Below are 15,374 nucleotides of genomic sequence, written 5' to 3'. Positions count from 1 at the left end.
AGCAGCAATATCGCGGAACGATACACCGCAGTCCCGATAGGCCATGATTCTGCATCTGTTGAATTCCAACACGCAGTGGTAGACTTTTCCGTTCTTACACGCGAAATACATCTAAATCAACATACATACTTCGTACGCCACCGCATGGTGCGTGGTGGCGGGTACATTGTACCAGAATTAGTTTCTTCTTTTCCTATTCCACTCGCAAATATACGCCACCTTATTTTCGTGACCTTTCCGCGAAAAGTGCTTTGGCGGCAGTAGAATCGTTCTGCAGTCACCTTCAAATGCCGGTTCTCTAAATTTTCCCAACAGTGTTCCTCGAGAAGAATTTCGCCTTCCCGCCAGGGATTCCCATCTGAGTTCCTGAAGCATCTCCGTAATATGTGCGTGTTGTTTGAATCTACCGATAATAAGTTTAGCAGCCCGCCTCTGAATTGCTTCGATGTCTCCCTTCAGTCCACCATGGCGGAGATCCCAAAATTTGGGCGGTCGGGCGGTATTCGAGAATCGGTCGCACTAGTGTTATATACGCAGTCTCCTTTACAGATGAACCAGACTGTCTTAAAATTCTCCCAACGAACCGAAGTCGACTATTCTCCTTTAATACTAAAATCCTTACATGCTACTCCTATTTCATATCGCTTTGTAGCCTTGCGCCTAGATATTTAATCGACGTGACTGTCTCAAGGAGTACTTTACTAATGTTGTATTCCAACATTACTTGATTGTTTTTCCTACTCATCTGCATTAACTTACATTTTTCTACATTTAGAGCTAACTGCCATTCATCACACAAACTAGATATTTTGTCTAAGTCATCTCGTATGCTACAGTCACTCAACGGTGACAACTTCTCGTACACCAGAGCATCATCAGAAGATTTCTGCTCGCTCTGTCCCTCTGATAATTTAGGTATGTCGAGAATAATAGCAGTACGATCACAGTTCCCTGGCTCTGATGATCACTCGCTGCCGGAGCAACGTACTGGGTTCTATTACGAAGTCTTCGTTCCACTCACATCTCTGGGAACCTATTCCGTATGCTCGTTCCTTCGTTAACAGTTTGCAGTGCGGCACATAACACGATCATCTGACCAAAAAAAAAAATGCCACTTCTGAAAGAGAAACCTGCTGCTTAATCTTCGACCGAGCGAGGTGGTGCAGTGGTTAGCACACTGGACTCGCATTCGGGAGGACGAAGGTTCAATCCTGCGTTCGGTCATCCTGATTTAGGTTTTCCGTGATTTCCATAAATCGCTTCAGGCAAATGCCGGGATGGTTCCTTTTCCAGGGCATGGCGGGCTTTCTTCCCCATCCTTTCCTAATCCGAAGAGACCGATGACCTCGTTATTTGGTCTCTTCACCCAAATCAACCCAACCCTTAACCTCCTTATATGCGGAATGCATTAATCCTGTCTATTTTGTACGGTTGCACTGAATTGCTAATTATTTGCATTTCTAAGCATGCAGTAGCCCAACACTTCATGCCAATTTGACATCTGTTGCATGTTGTTTTCATGGAGTTGTAGTTTTAATGTCCAGCACTGTAAATATCGCTTGCGACTGAAATATCGACGATTTGTCATTTTCAAACATACATATCGGGTGCAGTGCCAAACATTATCTATATCAGAAGCGTACAAAATTGGCCAAGGCCCATTTAATGGGTGCAAACACAAGTACTAGCACCAAAAGAAGCAAGTGAGAGGTTTCAGATACCATGTTTTTCTTCTCTAGTCGATATTAGTTGCTCTCATCGCCATGAAATGGGATCCGGCCGATTTTCTTTGATTGTGCTAGGCCTATTCCTTACGTGTGCCACGGATTTCGATGTGTAATCTTGAAAATAACAAACCGTTGGGATTACAATCACAGCTAATAAGTATATTGACCGCCTTAAACCGTGATTGCTGATGCTGAAGATAAGGTGGGTAGATCACGTAACTAATGAGGAGGTATTGAATAGGATTGGGGAGAAGAGAAGTTTGTGGCACAACTTGACTAGAAGAAGGGATCGGTTGGTAGGACATGTTTTGAGGCATCAAGGGATCACAAATTTAGCATTGGAGGGCAGCGTGGAGGGTAAAAATCGTAGAGGGAGACCAAGAGATGAATACACTAAGCAGATTCAGAAGGATGTAGGTTGCAGTAGGTACTGGGAGATGAAGGGGCTTGCACAGGATAGAGTAGCATGGAGAGCTGCATTAAACCAGTCTCAGGACTGAAGACCACAACAACAACAACAAACCGTGATTATTATATGTAGAAATTAACACATATCATTTTTAATAAAATAATAGGTTCTTTCATGAGGAAACGGTCATCCAAGTCCAAAGAAAAACTGTCGACGTGGTAATGAAATAATGTGAATTAGAGTCGTAGCATTGCACTATCACTGATGAGCCAAAACATTACGGTTACCTGCTTAATAGCTTGTTCGTCCGTGTTTGGAACGAAACACGTCACTGATTCTGCGTATCAGGCATCCCACAGTACGTTGGTAGGTTTTTGGAGGTTGTTGTTGTTGTGGTCTTCAGTCCTGAGACTGGTTTGATGCAGCTCTCCATGCTACTCTATCCTGTGCCAGCTTTTTCATCTCCCAGTACCTACTGCAACCTACATCCTTCTGAATCTGCTTAGTGTATTCATCTCTTGGTCTCCCTCTACGATTTTTACCCTCCACGCTGCCCTCCAATACTAAATTGGTGATCCCTTGATGCCTCAGAACATGTCCTACCAACCGATCCCTTCTTCTGATCAAGTTGTGCCACAAACATCTCTTCTCCCCAATCCTATTCAATACTTCCTCATTAGTTATGTGATCTACCCATCTAATCTTCAACATTCTTCTGTAGCACCACATTTCGAAAGCTTCTATTCTCTTCTTGTCCAAACTATTTATCGTCCATGTTTCACTTCCATACATGGCTACACTCCATACGAATACTTTCAGAAATGACTTCCTGACACTTAAATCTATACTGGATGTTAACAAATTTCTCTTCTTCAGAAACGCTTTCCTTGCCATTGCCAGCCTACATTTTATATCCTCTCTACTTCGACCATCATCAGTTATTTTGCTCCCCAAATAGCAAAACTCCTTTACTACTTTAAGTGCCTCATTTCCTAATCTAATTCCCTCAGCATCACCCGACTTAATTAGACTACATTCCATTATCCTTGTTTTGCTTTTGTTGATGTTCATCTTATATCCTCCTTTCAAGACACTGTCCATTCCATTCAACTGCTCTTCCAAGTCCTTTGCTGTCTCTGACAGAATTACAATGTCATCGGCGAACCTCAAAGTTTTTATTTCTTCTCCATGAATTTTAATACCTACTCCGAATTTTTCTTTTGTTTCCTTTACTGCTTGCTCAATATACAGATTGAACAACATCGGGGAGAGACTACAACCCTGTCTTACTCCCTTCCCAACCACTGCTTCCCTTTCATGTCCCTCGACTCTTATAACTGCCATCTGGTTTCTGTACAAATTGTAAATAGCATTATATGTCTGCACACACGTCATGTAATTCGCGAAAGTCACGGGCGGCTGATCTGCATACGCGATTACATGTGTTCCTTAGGATTTATATCAGGCGAATTTGGTCGGCGAGACATCAAAGTGAGTTCGCTACAATACTCCTCAAACCACCGTAGCACGATAATGGGCACGGTTGTGTGTGTTCGTCCTTAGGATAATTTAGGTTAAGTAATGTGTAAGCTTAGGGACTGACGACCTTAGCAGTTAAGTTCCATAAGATTTCACACACATTTGAACATTTTTTGTTGTTGATGAATTTGGCGCTGCTGCAATAAAAATGAAGGGAGTTTAGGGTTTATTGTCCCATTGACGACAAAGTGATTAGAGAAAGAACAAAATCTTGGACTGCTGGAAGGATATGGAAGGAAACCGACCGCGTTCTTTTCTAAAGAACTACTCCAGTGTATCACGGAAACACTAAATCTACATGATCGGGTGGGAATTCGAATCACCGTTCTCACGACCGCAAGTCAATTGTCTTACCTCGATGCTCAAATTTTTCGTCCTTGAAGTCGCTCATTTTTCTCATTGTTGAAACACTTTTATTCGCAGGCGTATTTTCATGTAAAACATGTACTCTTTTCTTCACTTCGGGTCTAATGTCACGTAATGCTGTTGGTAGGGCAGTTATTTGCCCTTTGCAAAGAAATCAATGACAGGACTCCGTTTCGAAGGCCACGAAACACTGTCCACAATATTCCCAGCGCATGAAATATACGTCACACTTGTCTGTGGTATCGTTTCTGGCGTGAAGCTCTAGATCCGTGTCTTATTCACGGTAACGAGTTGACGCACAAAAATAGATGGATACGTTTTAAAGCGGCCTAAATATTACTTATAAATACGATTTTTCGGATTTATCTTGGTCAGAATTCATCCACCTGATACAAAGCTTCCTTACATATACTTCTTTGTGTAAAATGCACCGTACTCTTTCTCCTGGTATACCTGTGGCGTCAGAAAATCCCCACACCTTTAATCGCCGATCTTCTAACGCCATGCTGTACATTTTTTCGAAGCTTTCATACACGGTTGCAGTTATGGTATTTCCTTTACGCCAGTCATCCTGAAGAGAAGTACACTCATGACGAAATTCTGATATGTAATTTCTAGGCCGGCCGGTGTGGCCGAGCGGTTCTAGGCGCTGCAGTCTGAAACCACGCGACCGCTACGGTAGCAGGTTCGAATCCTGCCTCGCGCATGGGTGTGTGTGATGTCCTTAGGATAGTTAGGTTTAAGTAGTTCTAAGTTCTAAGGGACTGATGACCTCAGAAGTTAAGTCCCATAGTGCTCAGAGCCATTTGAGCCATTTGTAATTCCTAACTTTTAAAAATGAAGGAGCAAATTTCTTATAAATATTCACCAACATGTGATGAATATCCAAAGGCGTCATAGCGTCCATTTCATAAACAGTTATTTGGTTACGGTACCGAGATTATTAATTTGAAAGAACGCAAGTGACCTGGCATCCGATACAAAAAATGCAGTTAATCTGTTTAAAAGAGACACACAACGGTATTCAGACAATAATATCGACAAAAGTATTCCATAGCCCTGGCTGACAAGTTATGACGTGAGAGGCTTTCCGCCGAAGTTTGAGGACGAATTTCGAACCTTGCATCGGCTGGAATCTGTTGGAAATGTGAGGAAACGAAATTAGATTCAGAATTTCCTATGGAGAGCTGGTGCAAAATTAGTATTGTTGGATATAGCTCCTAAAACTATGCTTTTTCGATAAAACAATTTGGTCTAATGCACCCTTTCAGAGACATAATCAAAGAACGTCCCCGCTGAGTAGAACAGTGCTTTATGAGAGAAACAGACTATTTGTTGGGATGGATGTGCGTCAAAATATGTGTTTCGATGTCGTAGTACGAATGAAACCTTTTTTTTTGGTACTTTCTTATAGTTTTGGAGTGAACAGTAACTTTTAATTTCTGCTGCCAAAAATGACCATGTTGCTATCAGACATTCCATTAGCAGCACTACTGTGAGTGTTGTAAAAAGATGGATGGCAGGCTTGTTTTTTTAAACAGAAAACCAGCATTGTCTCCGCCAAGGTCACCTGGCTTAAAACCTCACGTATATTTTTTTACATTTTCTTTAAAAAGCGGAGTGGCATCCTAGACACACTATGCCACCAAAGTCCTCCAACAAGGGATAAAATGAAAGGCCAAATTCGGTATTCTACCAGTCGTAGCCAGCTGTAGACATACTTCGGAGTACCCAACGTGCATATTATATTACTATAATATATCATAGTAATTCGGAATTAGGCAGTGGTGCCTTTCCTCACAAAATCGGTACAAAAAGGCTACTCGAACACTAAAATCATAAATCTTTGTTCTATCGCTAAACAGAAAATCATTTGAAACTTAAAAATAAGAAAGATCAGTTTTAAGTGCTATATTCCTAAAAGTATAATCGGCGATCAAAAAGTTTATGTTTCAGGACACTGCTTCACCGTATATGCGACCCTGTTCAACTCCTATGGCGGTATATAATAACCGAATGTAGGCATGGAGCTACTGTGGCATTCTAACGGAAACTTCCGTTTCAGGACGTTGCTCCTGCGTAAACGTGGTCTAGCGCAACTCCTCTGCCAGTATATAAGCAGCGACATGTACGCAGAACGGAAATTTTTTGATCGTCCCTTATATATACGACAATCTGACGACGACCACTGACAGGTCGAAAGAGCAAGAAAATAGAAGAAAAAAGTACATCCATTATTTTCTGTAGTAATTTATTTCCTTCCTAAGGCGTTGCCCAACTCGTCAACGTCAGGATTATTACCTTGAGGATGACGAAATGGCGCAACATGAGAAAACATCCTAGACTAAAGAAAACGTTCAGTCTTAAGAGCTCTCTTCCAAGAGTCTGATTTTGTACCAGCCTCCCGTTTGAAATTTTGAAGTTGACCACTTTTACGTTTTGCAGTGAGAATCCAAGCAATGAAAGGTTCACCATTCAGTTTGTCCATAAAAGTTAGCCAGAAATGTATTTTATCGGGAAAAATTAGGACGAAAAGTTTTCAAGAAAATTGGCTGGTTCGGTTCGTTTCGGGTATGTGCTTCCCAATACCATTCAAGATAGAGCTACCTGAAAGCATGAAAAGATACGCGGGCAAGTATGGTTTGCATTTTTGCCAGTAGAATCGTTTTTTACCCAACCTCATCGAATCACAAGGAAAGTTAGAAACTACCGTTTCGCTAGGTTTTGGTGGGAAATAGGTAGTATTAATTTTAAGGCATTCAACCGAAGTGATTTACGGAAACCATCGACAATTTGGATGGCCTTACGAATATTTTAACCACATTAGCCATGAATAACAGTCCAGTGTTTTAGTTACCACTTCACCTCACTCGACAACGATATGGTGGAAAAATTCAAATTATCAACGTGCCGGACACCGTGTGTTTCAAATACCTGCACCTCTATTTAAAATGGATCATATCTGCATCAGACGTATGATCTTCAGTATCGTCCGTACTTTCAGCTCTTCATGTATGTCTGTCTTTTCCTAAATCACTGTACTTGATCAATGATGATTTCAGATGGCAGATAAAAAGACTGTTAACTACACAAAGAAAGATCCTTCAGGACGTTGTGGCTTTACACCTTGTCTGTCCACGGCTTCCGCTAACAAATGGAACCCAATGAAAGTGTTGCCGGACCGTATGGCCTCGGAAGCAACTAACTCGATCTTTCTTGCAAGTGTGAATCAAGCAATCTCTCCGAATGTTGATTAAGCGAAGCTAATCATGGGGATGTACGTGACCAGGAAGGGCAGTATCATAACAATGGCAAGAACTAAAATTCGACTCCTTAATTGCGATATAATCTGTATTTAAGATTTACAAAGCAGCAGAAAACGAATATCAAGCACTGAAATCGGGAGGGAAAAGTTCAGTATGAAGATCACACCTTATCACACATCAAAGCCCCCCAAAAAAGAAGAAAAAATGTAATCAATGAAGCCTCTGTAACGTAGAGATGGGCGAAACAGAGAAATGCTACTTGCATTGAGGAACAGCAGTGGAGCTTGATGCCAGTCACCTAGCCTACACGCGGTGGCCGTGCGGTTCTAGGCGCTCCAGCCCGGAGCCGCGCTGCTGCTACGGTCGCAGGTTCGAATCCTGCCTCGGGCATGGGTGTGTGTGATGTCCTTAGGTTAGTTAGGTTTAAGTAGTTCTAAGTTCTAGGGGACTAATGACCACAGCAGTTGAGTCCCATAGTGCTCAGAGCCAGAGCCTAGCCTACAGGCCGCAGCGTCTCACTGTTGCAGACGGTTGTCCACGAAGTTCGTTTTCTGAATTCTGCTTCCCTTAAGCGCCACACGCCGAAAGCTCCGCACGGCCATCTGCCATACTCTAAGACACGATGAAGGCATCGCGGACGCTCCTTAGCTCCCGAAACGGCAGAATCTGTAGTCGATCTACAAGGTGATACGCCCTTCGACCACTTCCGACCCGAGAACCAGTTCGCTGAACCGGTTATGGGGGGACCTCCAGTTTCCCTTCAGTCCGAAACACGTAGCGACTTTGCAGTCTTCACTTACACAGGCTACAGGGAGATCTGAAAGTCATCAAGGTTGAACACACGAGCAGATTTGACGATCATGGGATCATGGAAATGAAGTTCTCGGACATACTTTCCACATAAACCTTTATGTTCCAAGTCCCCTTACATCCTCTAGAAGTGCGTGGCAGCAATTATGGAGCACCATGCAGATACAAACACGAAAACTGATAATGGGAAAAGCAAATAAAAATAGTTATTTACTGACAAGGGCATATTACAAGGAAACCATTATAATTTTCACGCGATTTTTCTCCCATATCCGGCCGTGTGTTCTAGCGAGGCCTCGTAAAGAAACGGAAACTTGAAGACATGTAAACAACAAAGTATTAGCGCGTGGAATATAATTATTACGCACAGGACACTGCAAACGAGAAAGGTGACGGAGAGAGTCAATCCCACCCGAGACGTTACAAGTGAAAATAAATAATATTTACTTACAGGCCAACAAACAGACTGTATAATACTGACAGTGCGATGACAGTTGAAAACTACCTGTATAATGTTTCCGCGGAATCTGTGCTATACTCGTATTATGACATTCTATAATAGTCTGTTTGACACCAGCTTCCGTTGTTAGATGTGCTTCAGTGTTGTCACAATCGTTCGAATGCTGCTTTGTCTTCACAAACCGGCACTATGATGACGCATTATGTGCGCCAAATGGCTAAACCCGAGAACCCACATAAGACAAAATGTACAGTGCAATGCGCAAGATGGGCATGGATATGTTGTTACTGCTGGTACCTCTCTCTCCAGCACTATTGGTCACTTCTGAAAGTGAACGACTAACGCAAGCTTGCAGTTCTGAACAAAAAGGGAAAGAATCTTACAACCAGATTAGTCACAGACTCATGTATAGGCGTAATACTCCGAAGTGATAGGATGTGGAAAGAAGACGAGAACTCTGTATTAGGAAAGGGAAATTTACACTTTTTGGGAGAATTCTGAAAAACAGGATTCTTCTGTACAAGAAACCGCATACAGACGGCTACTGCCACCCGTACCCCACTGTTTGGAGTCAATTTCTAGTAGGCATGGCAACAGACATCGAAGCATTTCAGAGACGCATTGCCTGGATTGTAACAGCCGGAACAGACCGCAAGTATGTGTGGCGAAGATGAAGAGTGAATTTCAGTGGGAAATATTTGGAAAAATGATGAGGTATATTTAAAAGACTGATAATCGAGGAAGGCAAAGTAGCAATTCTGCCGCGTCTACTACATATCTCCCGCGGGAACTACGATAAAAAGATAAGACAGATTACGAGTCGTAAGGAATCATATTTCCAAACGAGAAAGGTAGCGGTCGGAAAGTGGCAGACAATGAAGCACCCTCTTTCCTGCCGTGTGTAGTTGCTTGCGTAGCATATGAAGGGTGTCTCTCCTAAGAGATGTCGGGCGCATTTTCTCTGGTGTTTCGCTTGATATATGCATTTTTTTTACGTGTAGCTGGGGTCAGTGCAAACAAACGCCTTTCAATCGTCGCCCGGAGTCGGTTTGTTTCCGGTTACAATCAAAATTATTTTTAAAGCGGAATTTTACGAGCCTATTCGATAGAGCGATCCAAAATTAGTCTAATGCGAATCCGTTTTATCGATGTGTATTATTAGGGACAGTAAAAGACGAAGAATAACCGGCACGCCAGCAGGGACTACGCTGCCCTATCCCGTATTAACTGCTACCGTCATGAAAAGAGCTGCTAAGTCGCTTCTGGAGAAATGATTGTTCCTCGTGTTTTACTGTTCTTGTTAATACATATCGATATTTATCGCTGGGAGATTCGAAGCTCTTTCTACTTGTACACACCAGCGTCCTTTCTGAAGAGTAGCGGCTGAGACTGCCTATTTAAGTGTGGTTCTGCACGAACCCGGGAGATATATGAAGCTACGTTTTGTGGAATGCTTGATGCACGATGGAGGAACAGACGTGCTAAAATCCCTTACCGGGACAAACCCACACTTCTCGACACTGTCAGCGCGGATCCCTGGATACCGACTAGAGCTCACATGGCTGTAGCATCAAGTGTCCTTGCAACACAAAGGAAATTGTGAAATGAATAGCTTACACATTATAGTATTCGCGCTTGAAAGTTTCACGGAATAACAGATGTGACTCGGACAATCCTTACATATGCGCAGCCACGGCTCTGGATAAGGTTTCGTAAATAGATGACAACGATGTTGGCTCTGAAACTAGGGATGTTTCTAAGTTTCAGTAGCCAGCATAGCTTCCGTTGTGTCAGCGTCATAAGAGTTGGCATTTCGACGCATAACGCGGACGGACTCGACAACTTATCTTCATTTCTTTAACATAAGCTGTTAGTTTGGCTTTTCAGTCTGCTAATCCTAGAAAGAATGCTACATCAACATATATCGTTACAATGGCGACCAACTCTGAGCCAAGTAGCTCTGCTTTTGAGATACTGCCACCGACAGACACAGACATGTAACAAAGTTGGATATAGTAATGCGTCTTATACTGTGTCGCTATAAGGGTTTAACGTTGGTTTCATTGCACTACCTTTAAAGTTACGTCTGCCAACGACGGCCGCATATGAACCTCTTGTTTAGGAGCTGCATTTCTCTCTTTCCTCGAGCAAATCTGTGTTTGCCATCCCCTAATTGCTCAACGCACAACTATTCGTTGGTATTAAGGGCGCAGATAACTATGTATACAGGTAACGTTATGCTTTTCGCAGGTTTTTCCACGCAGTTTACGTCTCTAGTTGATAATCGGTACGAAAAGTTGTATTGTAAACGAACGGTTTTGATTAATAAAAGGTAACAATGACTGAAATGTTGCCCCGGCCGTGTATTCCAGAAGAAAGTCTATACACGGCGACAACCCAGATCCTGTGCAATGCTGTTTAATTTTGTCTACAGGAGTCCGGGTTGGGCGCTATTTTACAGTTCGTAAATTACTTGGCCGACTGATGCATACGATATTCCGTATTCTTATCCCCAGCCTCACTACGCTTGTAAAATACAAGTAGGCTTCACAAAGTTCCAGATCTTTTAGAAGTTTTTTCCCAGCAAACTCGAAATCAAATAGAGAATTACAAGACGTGGGACAATTTCTTACCAGTAAGATGCTGCAGTTTCTGGCTATGAATGTTCATCGAGGGTTTCGTCAGCGTCCACAAACTAAATATCTTAAACGCAGAACGAATGCACGTGCATGGTATAATCGATGAAAGTTTGATGTTACCCTAAAGGTCACAACTCACCAACTAGATTGGGAATCACATTAAGCGATTATTTACTCTCGAAAAATTCCTACCCTCCTCTTCCCATGTATAATTTATCTGTTATTCCTGCATTGTAGTTCGAAATGAATGGCACTCACGATCTTTATAAGGAAAGAGAAAGAAAAGAAAGTGATTTCCGACTCTTATACCGCCAAACTTTCTCCTTGTAAGCTTGCGCTCGCCGCATATCCTGTTCGCCCCTGTATGACTAAACAATCTTTATTACTGCTTCCAGGCCTGCATGTAACTACCGGATTCAACAGGCTCTGTGCTGGACAGTTTCCACTCGTTCCTTCCCCTCTCCCCACCACTTCCTATCTGCTAGATGGTACTCTCAATTCAAACATTGCGTTCCAGTTCAATGTCTAAATTTCGGGAGCTTAATTTCTTCATTATGTTGCGTAACACAAAGCTTGTCACGACTACCGTTAAATTATCGATTAGTTGCGTTTCATAATCTGCGAGGCCGGTCTGTGTCCACGGCAGTACGGCTCCGCTGCTGGTTATCGTAAAAAGGCAACACAGAGAGGCAACGTGCGACAAAGGAGCCGCGCTGATGGGTGCAAGCATTTCCTGCTGGCGGAAAGTTCGCCGCCACCTTGAATCTTGTGAGTCACCATCGTTCCTGTTCGGCAGCTGAATGCTACTTCGCCCTTTACTTGTCTCCGCGTCTTTGCCAGAGCTCGTCCACACTGCCGATGAATGAGAATACTCTTTCGGCAGCTCACCTCGTTAAATTTACAGATATAGGATAGAGAAAGCAGATATTCCCGATAATGCGATTTCCTATATTTCATTTCGAGGAAATCCGATGGCACCGAAATGGTTTTTACATCTTGTTCTATGCATTTCTCTAAACAACCACAACAGAAACAGTGATCTGATTTTGGAACTCGTCCTCGGGTGAATGAAGTCAAAGTACGGATATATATACTCTAGTGGCCACGTGCACATTTGATAAGTGATGCTCGTAAATCCACATAAGAAATGGGTGCGTTACATTCTGTAACTATAACTGCCAGGAACAAGTAATACCACTTGGTACTAGACCAATGGCGAATATTTTGTCCATGACGTGTGAATTTAATACTGATAATCGTGCTAGATAATTACTGCCTGAAGACTCTCTTATGCTATTAAACAAATGTCAATCTCTGACATGAAACATTTACCAAATTTAACGGCAGAACCCTGAAAATGAACACACTAATGTAATACTGGCGTCATGGGCAAGCTACATCTACGGAAACTTGAGATTACTGGTTTTGTGCTGTATCTTACTGTTCCCTTTTCCTTCTCAAGTACGAACTGCCTCTGTTCCCAACATATGTCACATTTAAATGCATTTTATCTACAGTTTCTCTATATTTGTAACTAGGATTCTTTAACGACGCTAGTCAGAAGCGCTATTTCAAATAAAAGTTAATTCTTTTGATGTTAGATAGTCTTGAAACACGCCGTGTGTTGCGCTTCATATTTCAACATCTCTTCATGGAATACGGTATCCTAAAATTTTCTAGAGCTGCAAACAACACGAAAATCTAAAAACCACAGCTGAAGAATTTACTTGGTATTTTCTCTCTATGCCACAGACTACTCTGGGATTACTTTTTAGTTTCTATGAAAACAGAACAAGCAAATTGTTTGTTCTGTGACAATAGAGTACGCCTGTTCCAGTGACCCTGACAAACCCGGACGCCAATATTTACTGATATAAAACTGGAAGTTCCTCCACATTCTCGTACGCATTATGCGATTTTGCGATATATCTACTATGTTCAGTTCGCAATATGCGGCCGCGTGAGTACTTCGTTTGTTCTTAGCTCTGTGTTTTAAATAATGTTTACACGTGCACAAATCCGAAAGAGTGCGCCGTCGCAAGCGTTACAGATAGGCGAAGTACATTCCAATAATTAACGACAGATCATTCAGTCACACGCATCAACTGGCAGACTAATAAACAATTACAATCTAATGCGTTCACCACGCATATCACTCTCTCCCAATTACGAACTGTTTCTCCATATCCTGATATAATTTTCAACAAATAACACTTCTATTCGTATCTGTACAAAATATAAGTTTGTTGCACAATAAAAATTACTACACGTAACTGGTATAACATTAAAAAAGGTGGTATCCTATAATACTCAACAGTGTTGTATTTTTCGGCAAGATAGTATACAAACGAATGCAGAATACAAATTTAATTCTACAAGGATAATTCTCACTGTTGTCTGCCCATCAGCTATTGTCTTTGAGCCAATATTTATAATGTAAAAAGAATCTTGCTGTATCAATAACCGCTAAAATTTTTGACTACCTACGAAACCATTTACTGGTCAGTGACAAATTCTGCTGGCACTGAATTTAAAACAGAACGAAATACACAATACACATTTATCCGCAACCGCTATCATCGAGACAGGCAAATGTTTAATTCAAACTACCAGGCTACTGCGACTTACTCAAGTTAGAAAGTAGTTTGATTACTCTTTATTACGAAATAATTATTTCCATCACAGTTTTTCTATTTAATTAAAACATTTCTTTTTTCATCTTTCACTACATTCTAAAACGGTGCTAGTCTCACATAACAAAATTCCTCAATTCTAGTAACGTAATCGGTTGCGAAACGAATATTTCTTTCTGTGATTGTGACAATAGGGCATACCGAAGCGGGAGCTGCATGAAACAGCTGTTCTTACGTGTTAGTTCCACGACCCAAACACAAATCCGAAAGTATATGTACCTATTTCGTGACATAACGAGGAAATTAAAATTACGCTTGAAAATTATATAAACTCCACACGATACATTCATCTATTTCCACATTTGAAACACATGTTTAAGGCGGAATCAAAGCCCAAATTTCAATCGGTTTAGATGCACGGTAGCGGTGTATGGTTGTTTCCCCGCGTGGGTATGACATATCTGAGCATTGTTACTTTCATGATTCGATAACTATTTGGAAACCGGAAAACACAAATAACGACAGCTGTAAAAATAACAGTAAAATGTAACTCGGGAGAAACAAGGAAATAAATTCTCGCAGTGGTACCTGTCATCACAACTAAAAGTTCTAGCAGAAATTCACGAACTACCGGCGACAACAATACAAAGAAAAGTAAATCAGTTTGGAATACAGGCACACACGGTTGGTTACCTCCACGAGGTCAGAGCACTAAGTTCTCATGGTATTTTGAAAAATATAATAAGTGTATTCGACATGAAAAGATGTAAATTCTAATTTGAAAAAATGTTTAAAAACTTACCGCAGCCGCCTTTTTGCCTCTGTATTGTTTCCCAACGAGTAGAAAAATGTGTTTATTACTCTTCACTGTTATGTTTAGTAAAATGTAATGCAGGTTCAACAATTAATTATAACCACACCTTTTTTATTTATTTTTGTTAAATTGGCCAATTTTCACTTCATGTCACAAACACAGCGCACACGTGTTCCGAATTGACAGTCCCTCCCAGCAGCTCGATTGCGATGCTAGAGATACAGAATGTGGCGACGGCATAAATAATTAGCATACCGCGAGACACATCTGCTACTCAAACCTTCGCGCACGCGGCAACAATAATACTGTCTGACACGAAGCGTCTGCTGGCCAGCGCCGAAAGAAGTGGTTCTTCGTCCCGAATGCAGCCGAAATGCGCCGAAGGGCTACGAACATCTTACGGTCTTGCTTTTTCACGGGGTTTTAATGCACCGGACACTTGTAGTACGTCGTGAGTGGGGAGGCGGTCCGTTTGTGGTCTGGCCCGCCCACCCAGTGGAGGGGGACCGCGCAGTGATGGTGGGGGGAGCGCTCTCCGCCATGTTGGGTGCCTGCGCGAACTTAAAGCTCCACGAATAGAACCAGATAACACCGCGGAGGCCTGTCCGGGCGCACTGTCACCTTCTGAAGGTTGCGTTACTGCCAGCCAAGTCTCGTTAGGAAATGTTGCCTTTCCTTACCTTTGTGTTAGAACAGTTGTTAATGCAGAAT

General features: G+C 42.0%; 1 protein-coding gene across 3 annotated transcripts in view; it reads right to left on the bottom strand.

Annotated features, from left to right (window-relative positions):
• LOC124554716 (nuclear hormone receptor FTZ-F1 beta) overlaps positions 1 to 14,978 on the bottom strand; it is a 408,700-nt gene extending 393,722 nt beyond the window's left edge. For all 3 annotated transcript variants that reach the window (XM_047128362.1, XM_047128363.1, XM_047128364.1), the window contains exon 1: positions 14,652 to 14,978. The gene's annotated coding sequence lies outside the window, so the exon portion shown is untranslated. The remainder of the gene's footprint in view (positions 1 to 14,651) is intronic.
• Positions 14,979 to 15,374: the final 396 nt, after the last annotated feature.

The sequence above is a fragment of the Schistocerca americana genome, chromosome X, assembly GCF_021461395.2.
Source record: "Schistocerca americana isolate TAMUIC-IGC-003095 chromosome X, iqSchAmer2.1, whole genome shotgun sequence".
Lineage (NCBI taxonomy): Eukaryota > Metazoa > Arthropoda > Insecta > Orthoptera > Acrididae > Schistocerca > Schistocerca americana.
Note: the sequence above shows the minus strand (reverse complement) of the source record. Positions and strands in the feature narration are given on the sequence as shown.